A 13,554-nucleotide genomic window follows, 5' to 3' on the forward strand; every position below is an offset into this window, starting at 1 on the left:
TCCAACATCTCATCGAGTTTTTCTCCCTTCTTATCTGCAGGAATAGGGGCTTTCAGGGCATCCGAAAATGGGGCTTTAGGCAAGTAAGATGATTCCGGTGCAGTTGGTTCCTTCTCTATTTTCAGGTCCTCCTTATTCTTGGGTGATTTGGATTCGGTTAGAGGTTTAGGGTCAGTCTCATTGGTTTTACTAGTGTGTTCAATGACCTTCCCACTTCTCAGAGTCATGATTGATTTGGCATGTTCAGAAAAAGCTTCTGGAGTATTATAACTCTCAATCACAAATTGCCCTCTTGGGTTGCTCTCGGGTTGGCTAGGTAATTTTCCTTCTTCCCTCCTACTGAATGCAGTCGCTAGTTGACCTATTTGGGTCTCTAGCTTGGCAATGGATTGTGTGTGGGAGTTAAGGATCTGAGTGTTGACTTCTAATCTTTCTAGTGCTTTCAGGACTTTTTCCTCAAAAGCTGAGCTGTGACCAGTAGTAGACGGTTGAGGAACATTTTGGAATTGATGGTATGGTCCATGCCTATATGTTGGGTCTTGATATTGAGGTCGAGGTGTGGCAGGACCAACCACTGGTTGTGGTCTCCAGGAAAAATTTGGATGGTTTCTCCAGCCGGGGTTATAAGTGTTCGAATATGGATCGTTTCCTGGTCTGCGAGCTTGTTGGACTTGAGCTTGCTGAACCTGCTCATGCACAAACTCAGGAAATTGGGGTGCGGCTGGGCATTCACTAACAAAATGGTTTGGACTTGCACACAATGCACAAACTTCTTGGATTGGATTAGGTGGAATCGGGGATTGTCCAGTGTTTAGAAGACGATCTAATTTTTGGGACAGTTCATCTACCTTTTGATGGATATCTATGGCATTTCCTACTTCATATATTCCACCTCTTTTTGAGTTTAACATGGGTTTATCTCTAATAGAGGCAGACATATGATGTAATGAATTTTCACTTAAAATTTCAAACAGTTGCCATGCCTCATCCTCACTTTTCAGCATAAATGTCCCACCGCATGATGCATCGACCATTTGTCGATGTCTTTCAGAGAGCCCATCATAAAAACATTGGATTAACTGCCACTTGGGTACAGCATGGTGGGGGCATTTTCTAATAAGGTCTTTTAATCTCTCCCATGTTTCATGAAACATTTCTCCATCTAATTGGGAAAAACTAGTTATGGCTTTCCTTATTTGATTAGTTTTTCCTATGGGAAAATATTTCTTGAGAAACTCTCCTTGCAGCTGGTCCCAGGTTGATATAGTCATGGAATCCAAAGTATGTAGCCAGTATTTGGCTTTGTTCTTAAGTGAAAAAGGGAATAATTTCAACCTAAGAGCATCATCGGAGAAGTTGTGAATTTTGACAGTTGAGCATATCTCAAGAAATTCTTCAAGATGTTTATAAGGGTCTTCATTACTAAGTCCATAAAATGAAGGTAACATTTGGATTATACTGGACTTAATTTCATATTGAGTGGCCTCCACAGGGGGTACTTGAATACAAGGAGAGTAGGTATATGTGGAAGGAGTAAAGTACTCCTTCAATTGCTTGGGTGGATCATTCTCCTGATTTCGGTCCATCTTTTTATGTCTGTTGGCTCTAAAGGTTCTTTCTATTTCTGGATCAAAAGGTTGGATTTCTGATCGTAACGATCTACGGCCAAACATACACCTTACAATTATACTGTAGAGCACACACAGAATTTTTTTTTTTTTTTTTTATAATATATATTTTTATAATAAAGTGAGAAAAGAATGAAGAAAATCTAAAGAGAAGAACCTAAGAATCTTAAATCTATGAAAAGGGAGAAATTAATTAATGTTTAGATGTTAATTTCAATCAACTTAAACAATCATAGACTCTCTATCCTAGGGTTAACTTAGATCTAGACAGCTCCTAACTTTCAAGATTGCTTTTGAGCACTCCAAGCTCAAGACTGACTAACTGACTCGGCCAGGTAAGCGTAAGATGTGGGAGGTTCCCTGCTCATTGCTTTCCTTAGACACCAACTAAGTTGGCCAGGTCAGTCAACGGAACCAATTGAAAACCACTTTCTTTAATCACTTGCCTTAGACACCGAGCAATTAACCAATCCGCACTCGGTTCAACTCTAGAGCTTTCTTATCCTATTGAGCTCGAAATTCCTAGGGCTGACGTCTAGTTGATTTTAAATTAAGGTCTAGGTTATGCAAATGCAAGGGAGTGATTTGTGGGCCAAGGAAGGGTGATCAAATCCCCACCTTATCTGGTTAATGGGTTATTGCCCTTAAGATTAATTATGGAGATGCAATGCAAGGAAACAAGGTGTCCAATCAGGTTAAAAATTTTTATATTTGAGGTTACGCTATTTTAGTTAAGTGTTATGAAATGTCAGTGGTTTTTTTTTTTATATAATTTTATCTTTTTATATATTTTTTTTTTAATTTTTTTTTTTAGTTTTGCAAGAAAATAAATTTAAGTGATTAAATCTGAAAAGCAATAAATTACTGGGCTATGAAAAGTAGCAAATTATTCTAAGCAGCAAAATTCTAAATAGTAAATTAGTTATGCAAGGTAATTCTGTAATTATGCAAATAAGATTATTTAGCTAGAAAGTACTGAAAAAAAATTTAAAAGAGAAATAAAAACTGAAAAGTATATATTTTTTTTTTAAAAAAAATTTAAAAAAAAAATTTTTTTTTAATTTTTTTTTTTAATTCAACCGTGCCAAGATCCCCGGCAACGGCGCCAAAATTTGATGCGTAGTCGTTGATAGCACCAAAAGTAACTCTACTCACTATGTAGGTAGGATGAGTCGAGATCGTATCCTCAGGGATCTTGGGCTAAATTGAAATTGCAAGGTAAAAGAAAGAAGCGTTGTTTTTGATTTAGAAAATAAATTATCATAAAATTGAGGTAATTAAAAAATAAAAAGAGCTCGGGAGTTTTGAATTAATTTGCACTAGCAGAGTTGTATCTCTTTTTTAACTAAATAGATGTGATTAATCTTAGGAAAAATACCTATCTTTCCTCGGCACGCTCCGTACCCGTAGATCACGGCGCGTCTCCGGAAAGACTAGGTACACAACTCTTCTTTCCTCGGCACGCCCCGTATCCGTAGATCACGATGCGTCTCCGGAAAGTAAAAGTTGTTCCTAATATTAATCTAACAAGAAAGCATAAATAAAAGCATATTATAGGGAGCAAATAAAGAACTCATGATAATTTAAATAAAAAGCATAATCTTTATTGCATATAAAGAAATACAGAAAGTTTAGAACAATAAACCATCTCTGTGTCGTTACAAAATTTCTTCTCCACTCCCGAGACTGCTAGCCTAGCTGCTCATGAAGTAGTCCCTTTCTGTTCCTCTATGCAAGGCTCTAGAAGAATTTCTGGGCTCCTCCTTTTAATGGGAGTACAAAAGCCTTTTTATAGATATTAGGGGGAGGAGTTTTACATGGTTTTCCGATGTGGGACTAAAAAAAATACAAATCTTTCCACTTGAAATATTTCCAAATAAAATTTTTTTCTTTAATTTGCTCGCCACTGTGTCTCCGGTGCGCGCCTGCCCGCGTCCTGCCCGCGTCCCGCGTCCGTCCCCGCGTCCAAACTGCGTCCTGCGTCCCGCGTCCAAACCGCGTCCACGCGCCAGCTTCCCATGTTCACGCGCCAAAGGATTCAAGCGCCCAGGAGCCAAAAAAATTCACGTGAAACCTTTTCCTTTTTTTTTTTTTTTATATTCCAAAAAGAAACAAAAGTTCCTTCATAATGACATCTATATCCTTTTTGGATTCCTTGCATAGTATCTTCATTTTCTATAATACCGGATGCGTCTTTCTTTTATTTTAATTTTATTTTAAGTCCAATTTTCTTCAAACTTGAATCTTTTTGATCTATGAATCGGACTCTTTGTATCGCGATCACCTTTCCTGTAAAACATCGAAAGAAACATCAAATTCTTAATAAATAAGATAAATTAAATATAATTTCTTAATTTAAAATACTTAAATTAAGTGTTTATCACCCAGCATGCGGCTGCACCTTCTTATTCTTCTTCTTCTTGTTCTTCTTTCCTTTCTTAAAGGGTCGAAGACTAGAAGAAGATCCTCCCACAACATTCACCGACTCCTTATGGAGCTGGTGGTCCTTCTCAAAGTTCTGCAGTAACCCCAACAAGCCGTGGTAGTTCACTGCAGGCTTTGTCATCCAAAAATGAGTAAGAAAGGGGAGGAAGGACTTGGGCAAAGAATTAAAGATCGTATCCTTATCGAGCTGCTCGTGCAAGGGAAAGCCCAGTTTACTTAGGCACTCAATCATTTCGATTATGTACAGTACATGATCAGTGACTGAGGCCCCATCCCTCATCCGAGCATTGAAAATGGCACAACTAGTTTTGTGCCTTTCAACGTCGTCAGGCATGCCAAAGGAGTCGTTCAACATTTGAAGCATCTCCTGCGGCTGGACGTTCTCTAACCTATGGCTGAACTCATCATTCATTGCCGCCAGCATTATGCACCGAACGGTGGTGCAGTCGTTGAGCCACTTCTGATAAGTGTCTCAGACCGTCCCTCTAGCATTCGGGGCTGCCTCCTTAGGTGCTGGATCTGTTACTACATAAAGGATCCGTTCATGCTCAAGGATGATTTTTAATTTTCGATACCAGCTATCGAAATTAGGTCTCATGAGCTTGTCATTATCTAATAATGATCGGAACGACAGGGTAGTGGCCATAGCTGCATAAAAAAAATCAGATCTTTATTAGTATATAAATTATTAATACTAAAGACTTGGACTTTAGTCTAAAGTTTCTCCCAGTATTTTTACGAACTGGTAGCCTCAACCTCCAATTCGAAGAATTACTTTAATTCCTTAGTGGGTACTAGAATCCACACAGACTACACACGAGCCCAACTTTGGCTGGTCAACCCATGTGCATCTATGGGTAGGTTCATAATCAGTTGTTTCTCTAAACAACTTCTAGTAATTAATTTTGTCCCAGAACCTAATCAGTAGGCTTTGGCCTCCACTGAAAAGATCTGGTTAGGTCCAACCATTAACATGACTTAATTTGATGAATCAGACCAATAAATGATCAGGCTCGATTTTGGCCGGCCAACCTGACCACCATCAAAAAGACTCAACCAAATTATTATATTATGAATGATAATTCCATTAGTCAATAAGCACCAGGCCTTTGGGCCTCCAGTGATTATTAAACTAATGGACTCATTATCACTCACTTAATGGGAGGCTATGACTTAGTTATCATATAACATAATCATTTTTAGGGACTTAATAATTTTTGAAGATTTTATTAAAGGATAGAAGAGAAAAAATTAATCAGTCAATTTCAATCCTCCTACTGACTTCACGAAGTCAGATTAAAAAAGATTTAATTAAAGCCGGCATTAGGAGCACCTAAATCAGTCACACTGATTTACCTAATGACATGGGTGAGCCCTAATCACCAAGTGATCTAATCAAAATCTAATTCACCAGGTTGGCTAGGTAAGTGAGATCAGTGGTGGGGATATGCCATTAGCTCGTCAGAGATCAAATCAATGCAAGTATCTCCCACTTAAAAATCGCTGGTCAGACTATCAAACTTACCTTAAACACCAACCGGTTCATTAATTTTAATTTGATCAACTTAGTAAATAGGGTTCCACCGCATAGCCATGAATTAAGTCCATCTTGGTCTAGTTAAAGACATGGACCCATTCAACTACAACTATTGGAGTTGAGTCTAGAGTGTCCTTGACCTAATCTAATTCAATTTTTGATTAAATTTGATTAATTACTCTAATTTAGTCTATTTCTTTAAGATAACCTTAGGTCTAACCCAATTATGGACCTAATCCATCTAACCCATTGACCCACAAGTTTATGCAATTATCTTAGGTCTTAATTCACAATTCTAGACCAACTAGACTACACTTAATTTTTTTAATTAAGTATTAGGACTGATGGGTTAGGGTTTGTTGGAACACGATCCCGACTCCTCCCACGGATCTTGGGTGCAGCGAACTAGCAACGAACAGATCTGGAGACTTCTGGACACGATCTAAGGCTCTTGACGAAATCAGTCTGGTTGCTGTCTTCTTCATCAGCCTTTTGTTCCAGATGAAGAATGCCTCTGAAATCACCTCTAAAAAATCCAAGATCTGGTATCCAACCAGATCAGGCCTGGATCAAGGTCTTCCAATTCATAGATCTCAAATTAGGGCATTCTAAATAGGGAAGAAGGTAGATGGAGACAGACCTCGCAGATCTGTCCTGCTGCAGCCTTTCCTGTAGATCTGTTGATGGAGATCTCACCCAACCTCAAATGACCTCAAATCAACTCCAGATCTGAGAGAGACTTGTATCAACCTCTTCTCAAGAGATTTCAGGTCCTGGATCTGATGCTTGGGTGGTTGCAAGAGAGGGAGAGAAGAAAATGGCTGGCGGCTGCAACGGGGAAGGGGCTAGCGCCTCCTTTGCTTTTCTTTCCTTTTTGGGCCTGGCGGCAAGAAACCCTAGGGTTTCTTGCTCCTGGGTAATGGAGAAGAGCTGGAGAGAGAGGGAGAAGAGAGAGAGAGACTTGGGAGAAATGGTTCTTGTATTCCTTGGCTTCATCAAACCTATACAAGTACATGTATATATAAACACAGGGTCAAGTGACCCAAACCCAAAACTCCCTTGACCAACTCTATGGGAGATTAGGTTAACCCAAGCCCATGTACACCCATGACTCGACCTAATCTCACCTATCCTGGGCCCAAACCTGGCCTATAAAGAGTTGGTCCCTTGAGGCCCACATAACCTAGACCTCAAGAACTCGAAAGGCCCACAGCCTTTCAACCTAGGGCCCAACTAGCCCTAGAGCCTCCATGAAGCCCTCATGAATGATGGACCTTGGCCTTAGCCTTGGTCCCCTGGGCCTTGGGCACACCACCTGGATCACAACAATCTCTACCTTGGTGTCCCAAGGCCTCAACCAGCTCCACTCTGTCCATCAACCGCATCAGCTCAACACATCTCTGAAAGCTGTCCCGTGGAAGTACCTTCGTAAGTGCATCAGCTGGGTTCTCCTTGGTGTGTACCTTTACCAGCTCCACTTCGCCATCCTCCACAAGCTCCCTAATCCGATGATATCGAATGTCGATGTGCTTTGTCCTTGCATGATAGACTGAGTTCTGTGCTAATAGAAGTGCACTCTGGCTGTCACAGTGCACTCTAATGGCCTCCTGAGTAAGGCCCATCTCCGTCAACAAATCCTTCAGCCAAATTGCCTCCTTAGCTACTTCTGTCAGCTCGATGTACTCCACCTCTGTAGTGGATAGGGCCATGATAGGCTGCAGAATTGATCTCCAAGAAATAGGACTCCATACAGGCTAAAGATGAAGCCTGTCGTAGACCTCCGGGTATCCACATCTCCACCGAAGTCTGCATCTACATAACGCCAATCAGCCCCTGAGCCTCCCTGGACATGTTAGAGTATCCCACTGTACCTCCTCGCTGTCCGTAGCAGATGCCAACTCCAACTGAACCCGTTAGGTATCTGAATATCCACTTTAGAGCTCTCCAGTGCTCCCTACCAGGCTGCGCCATGAACCTGCTAACCTAACTCACTGCATGAGCGATGTCTGGCCTACAACAGACCATCGCATACATCAAGCTCCCAACTCCTGAAGCATAAGGAACCGTCTCCATCTCCTCAGCCTCCACCTCAGTCTGTGGCGCCATGGTCTTCGAGAGTCTGAAGTGACCGGCAAGTGGCAGCTCCGTCGGCTTTGCTCCCTTCATCCCGAACCTCTCTAAGACCTTCTGTATGTAGCCCCTCTGAGATAGATGCAGTACCCTCCAGGCTCGGTCTCTGAAAATCTCCATGCTTAGGATCTTCCTTGCAGGGCCCAAATCCTTCATCTCAAACTCTCGAGATAAGGATGCCTTCAGATCTTGCACAACCTTCCTACTGTTGCATGCTATAAGCATGTCATCCACATACAAGAGTAAGAACACCCTAGAACCATCCTCAAGAGACTGAACATAAACAAAGGGATCAAACTCGCACCTGAAAAGTCCAATGCTGTGCACATAGGAGTCGAACCGCTTGTACCATTGTCTCGGTGACTGCTTCAGCCCGTACAGTGACTTCTGCAACAAACAAACCTTTCCCTCTGATCCTGGATCCCTGAAACCGGGTGGCTGTTCCATGTAAATACTCTCCTCCAAATGCCCATGGAGGAACGCCGTCTTGACATTCATCTGCTCCAGCTCTAAATCCTGAGCTGCTACAATGCTCAGCAACACTCTGATGGAAGTATGTCTGACGACAGAAGAGAAGACCTCACTGAAGTTGATGCCTTCCTTCTGGGAGTATCCCTTGGCCACTAACCTCGCCTTGAATCTGATACATCCCTACTCTGAAGGCCCTTCCTTGCGACTGTAGACCCATTTGCAGCCAATGGGCCTCTTCCCCTGTGGCAACTGCACCAATCACCACGTCTAGTTCTGGTGGAGAGACTGCATCTCCTCGGACATCGCCTGGACCCATCGCTCTCTATCCTAGCTCTCAATAGCCTCCTGATAAGTGTATGGGTCTCCATTCACTATCACCAGGGAATATGACAGCGTCTCCTCGAAGTCATATCGGTCTGGTTGCCTGATGGTCCTCTTGGGCTTGTGTAGGGCAACACCGATATCAGTCCTCGGTCCAGCTCGCTCCTGCTAGACCGCTCCACCTCGATCATCCGTCTGAGTCCTCTTCACCTGTGGAGACACCTTAGGTAGGTGCTCCACCTGAATGTCATATCCTCCAGTAGTACCTGCAAGAGGCAAAATAAAATAGGTAAGCTGTCCAGCAGTGCCCTGCTGGACCTCCTCCTGCTCCTGCTGCTCCTCCATGCCTGCTCGCCTCTGTAGGACTGACTCCTCATCAAAAGTCACATCCCGACTAATGACGACCTTCTTTTCCAAGGGATCCCACAGCCTGTATCCCTTGACTCCTCGCGGATAGCCTAGAAACACCATCTTGCGTGATCTGGCGTCTAGCTTACTCCGCTCACCAGCTCCAATGTGCACATAGGCCGTGCACCCAAATACCCGTAGATGGCCCAGTCCAACTGTCCTCCCAGACCATACCTCCTCTGGAAGCCTGCCATCCAACCTGGTGTGAGGTGACCGATTGACCAAGTAACCCGCTGCGTCAACTGTGTCAACCCAGAACTCTTTTGGAAGCCCTGCCTGCAGCCTCATGCATCGTGCCTTTTCCAGAAGTGTTCTGTTCATCCTCTCGCCCACCCCATTCTGCTGTGGAGTTCCCTTAACTGAGAAGTATCTCCTGATCCCACACTCCTCACAGTAGTCCTGGAACTCTCTACTGGTGTACTCTCTGCCATTGTCTGACCTCAGACACTTCACGCTCCTCCCCTGCTCCTTCTCCACCACAGCTCTCCAGATCTTGAACTTGGTGAAGACCTCTGACTTCTCTCTTATGAAGTAAATCTAGAGTTTTCTTAAGAAATCATCAATCAGGGTCATAAAGTATCTGGCCCCATTCCTAGCTGAAACTGGGGCTGATCCCCACACATCCGTGTGTACTAACTCCAGAGGGACTGCACTACGGGCTGTACTGATATTGAACTGAACTCTCCTCTGCTGTCCCATCTGGCAAGGCTCATAGATCTCTCCTGTAGCACCATCCTCCAGATCAGAGATGAGTCCTCTCCAGCTCAACTCCCTCAGCCCCTTGTCACCCATGTGGCCTAGGCGATCCTGTAAATCCCCTGCTGGTCCTGTGCTGCAGCTGCTGCATCAGACTCTTCGGTCACCACAGATCCCTCCATGCGATAGAGGTTATTGTCTAACCTCCTGCCTCTCATCACTACCATAGCTCCATTGGAGATGTTCAGTACTCCACTTCTAGCCCTACTGCTGAAGCTGTATCCACTGCGCTCCAAGTAGCCTAGTGACACCAGATTTTTTTCCAGCTCCGGGATGTGCTTTACATTTGTCAATGTCCTCACAATCCCATCAAACATCCTCACCCTGACTGTCCCTATCCCAGCCACCTTGTAAGGATGATTGTTGCCTAGAGTCACTGATCCCTCATCTGTCTTGGTGTATGTCGCAAACCAAGACCTGTGTGGTGTGTAGTGATGTGAGCACGCAGAGTCTAGTGTCCACTCCTCTGTGTAATGCCTGTGACCATCTGATACCACCAGTAGATCATCCTCCACCTGCTGCCCAGCAACTGCACTCACTGATTCTGAGCCACTTCTTTCTCCCTTCTTGCTCTTCCATAGTGGATATTCTCGCTTGAAGTGCCCGAACTCGTTGCACTTGAAGCATTTCACCTCTTTCTTTCCCTTCCTAGACTTGGACCACCCCCTGGACTTGCTTCTGCCTCTACCTCTACCTATCCTCTCCCCTACTGCCAAACCCTCCTGGAGAGCTCGATCTTTGGTCAACTTTTTCCTCTGCTCATTTGACCTCAGCACCGAGACCATGTCCTCATATTCCAGAGTCTCCTTGCCGTAGAGCAGTGTAATCACCAAAGAGTCATATGACCCTGGTAGTGAACACAAAAGCAACAGGGACTTGTCCTCCTCATCTAACATCACCCCGATATTCATCAACTCCGTGCACAACTGGTCGAACCTCTGAATGTGGTCAATCACATCAGATCCCTCCTGCATCCGAAGACTGTACAACTTCTTCTTCAGCATCAGCTTGTTGCACATATTTTTTCCCATATACGTGGTGTGCAACTTCGACCAAAGGCCCTTCAGGGTCTTTTCTTCCAGCACCGAATACAATGCCCCATCCACCAAACATCCTCTGATCACCGAGCATGCTTTCTTCTCCAACGATGCCCACTGTCTATCTGTCATTCCCTCAGGCTTCTCATCCAAAGCCTGATCCAGATCTGCTTGCACCAGAAGATCCTCCACCCGGATTTTTCACATGAAAAAATTCTCCTAACCATCAAACTTCTCCACATCGACCTTCTTATTGCTGCCCATGATTGGATCCAAGCCAAACAAGCAATATAAAATCAAGAAGTGTAGAATATACCTTGATGGTACCTTGCTGAAAATTTTCAGCACTTGGGATCTTCAACTTCTCGTGCTTGGAACCACTTCCTCACCACCGTGGCTCTGATACCAACTATTGGAGCATGATCCCGGCTCCTCTCATGGATCTTGGGTGTAGCAGAACCAGCAACAAACAGATCTGGAGACTTCTGGACACGATCTAAGGCTCTTGACGAAATCAGCCTGGTTGCTGTCTTCTTCGTCAGCCTTTTGTTCCAGATGAAGAATGCCTCTGAAATCATCTCTAAAAAATCCAAGATCTGGTACCCAATCAGATCAGGCGTGGATTGAGTTCTTTCAATTTGTAGATCTCAAATCAGGATATTCTAGATAGGAAAAAAGGTAGATGGAGATAGACCTCACAGATCTGTCCTGCTGCAGCCTTTCTTGTAGATCTGTTGATGGAGATCTCACCCGCACCTCAAACGACTTAGATCAACTCCAGATCTGAGAGGGACTTGTATCAATCTCTTCTCAAGAGATTCCAGGTCCTAGACCTGATGCTTGGGTGGCTGCAAGAGAGGGAGAGAAGAAAATGGCTGGCGGTTGCAAGGGGGAAGGGGCTAGCGCCTCCTTTGCTTTTCTTTCCTTTTTGGGCCTGACGGCAAGAAACCCTAGGGTTTCTTGCTTCTGGGGCATGGAGAAGAGATGGAGAGAGAGGGAGAAGAGAGAGAGAGACTTGGGAGAAATGGTTCTTGTATTCCTTGGCTTTATCAAACCTATACAAGTACATGTATATATAAACACAGGGTTAAGTGACCCAAACCCAAAACTCCCTTGACCAACTCTATGGGAGATTAGGTTAACCCAAGCCCATGTACACCCATGACTCGACCTAATCTCACCTATCCTAGGCCCAGACCTGGCCCATAAAGAGTTGGTCCCTTGAGGCCCATATAACCTAGACCTCAAGAACCCGAAAGGCCCACAGCCTTTCAACCTAGGGCCCAACTAGCCCTAGAGCCTCCATGAAGCCCTCATGAATGATGGACCTTGGTCTTAGCCTTGGTCCCCTGGGCTTTGGACACACCACCTGGATCACAACAGGATTTGGCATTTCAAAAATTATTTTTAAATTTGAAAGGTTTTATTTTTTGTTCACCAAATGTGTTGACTCATTTCACAAATGGATCAGCACATTTCATAAACAGCAATCCTATTGCTAATTACATAACAAAAAATAACTCAATCAAAATAAATCATGAATATTTTTTTAGATCTAATCTAACACATTCATGATAAATTTTATAATTAAACCTTTACAATTAAGTCCTTTCGCTGCTTCATCTGCATGGGATATAATCGCATCGACACCCCTACCGCCATAGGAGAACCCATCGAATGGGAGGAGAGGACCTTTAAACCCTACTTTTCTCCTATGATCGAACGACCATGGCAACCAACCCAATTAGACTACTTGCTACTTGGATCAAGTATATCTAAATATACCAATTTCAAAATTTAAATTTCAGATTTTAAATTTTAAATTTTGAATTTTAAATTTCAAATAAATTTTAAATTTTAAATTTTAAATTTTTGAATTTTAAATTTTGAAATTTAAATTTTAAATTTCAAATTTAAAATTTTAAATAAATTTTAAATTTTAAATTTTAAATTTTAAATTTTAAATTTTAAATTTTAAATTTTTGAATTTTGAATTTCAAATTTTAAAATTTAAATTTCAAATTTCAAATTTTAAATTTTAAATTCAAATTTTAAATTTAAACTTTTAGATTACTACTTAACCTACACATGCAAATGTATATGATATTTTAGAAGCTAGCTCTGACACCATTTGTTGTGAATTTCAGTGAAGGGATAAAATGATAATTTTAAAATTTTTTCAAAATTATAATTTTATAGTGAAAATTATTAATTAATCTAATTAATTAATATATATTAATCTTACATAAGGATCTAAATATGATATATATAGCATGCATTTAAATTTAAAATTTTGAATTCTTTACAGTAAATATTTTACTGTTATGTGTTCAGAACACATTACCTTCATGCAGGTAGCCGATCGCTACAGTCTAATCACCGTCGGGATGATTCGATCATCGTAATACAGCCACACAGTATGTCTGGCCTCTATGGATCATCCACACTAAGCTCCCGATCTGATCGGCTCCTCACGAATGCTAGTTCGTTGCAGCACCCTTTCGACGGCCGATGCTGATCGAACTCCTTCGATCTTGATTTATCGACTCTTTGGATGCTCCGAATCATCAACAAATATACTTGAGAGGTTGATGAAGCTCTCCCTAAAGTTTGGTGGGCTCACGACATTCGTAGCTCACCTTCTCACTTCCCGAATCCTAGGCAGAAACCCTAGGGTACTCCAAGAAAAACCTTGCACCCACTCTCTCTTTTCTTTTCTCTTCTTTTTTTTCTTTTCTCACACAGAAAAGCTTTCTCACACCACCTTAACTCTCTAGGATCAGATGTCGCATGCCCTATCTTCTCTTCTTTTTAAAAATAG

General features: G+C 42.5%; 1 non-coding gene across 1 annotated transcript; it reads left to right on the forward strand.

Moving 5' to 3' along the window:
• Window positions 1-1,093: 1,093 nt before the first annotated feature.
• On the forward strand, window positions 1,094-1,199 carry LOC140855982 (small nucleolar RNA R71). Its single transcript, XR_012139422.1, has one exon. It is a non-coding gene; the product is annotated as a small nucleolar RNA R71 (small nucleolar RNA).
• Window positions 1,200-13,554: the final 12,355 nt, after the last annotated feature.

Source organism: Elaeis guineensis, chromosome 2 (assembly GCF_000442705.2).
Source record: "Elaeis guineensis isolate ETL-2024a chromosome 2, EG11, whole genome shotgun sequence".
Classification (NCBI taxonomy): domain Eukaryota; kingdom Viridiplantae; phylum Streptophyta; class Magnoliopsida; order Arecales; family Arecaceae; genus Elaeis; species Elaeis guineensis.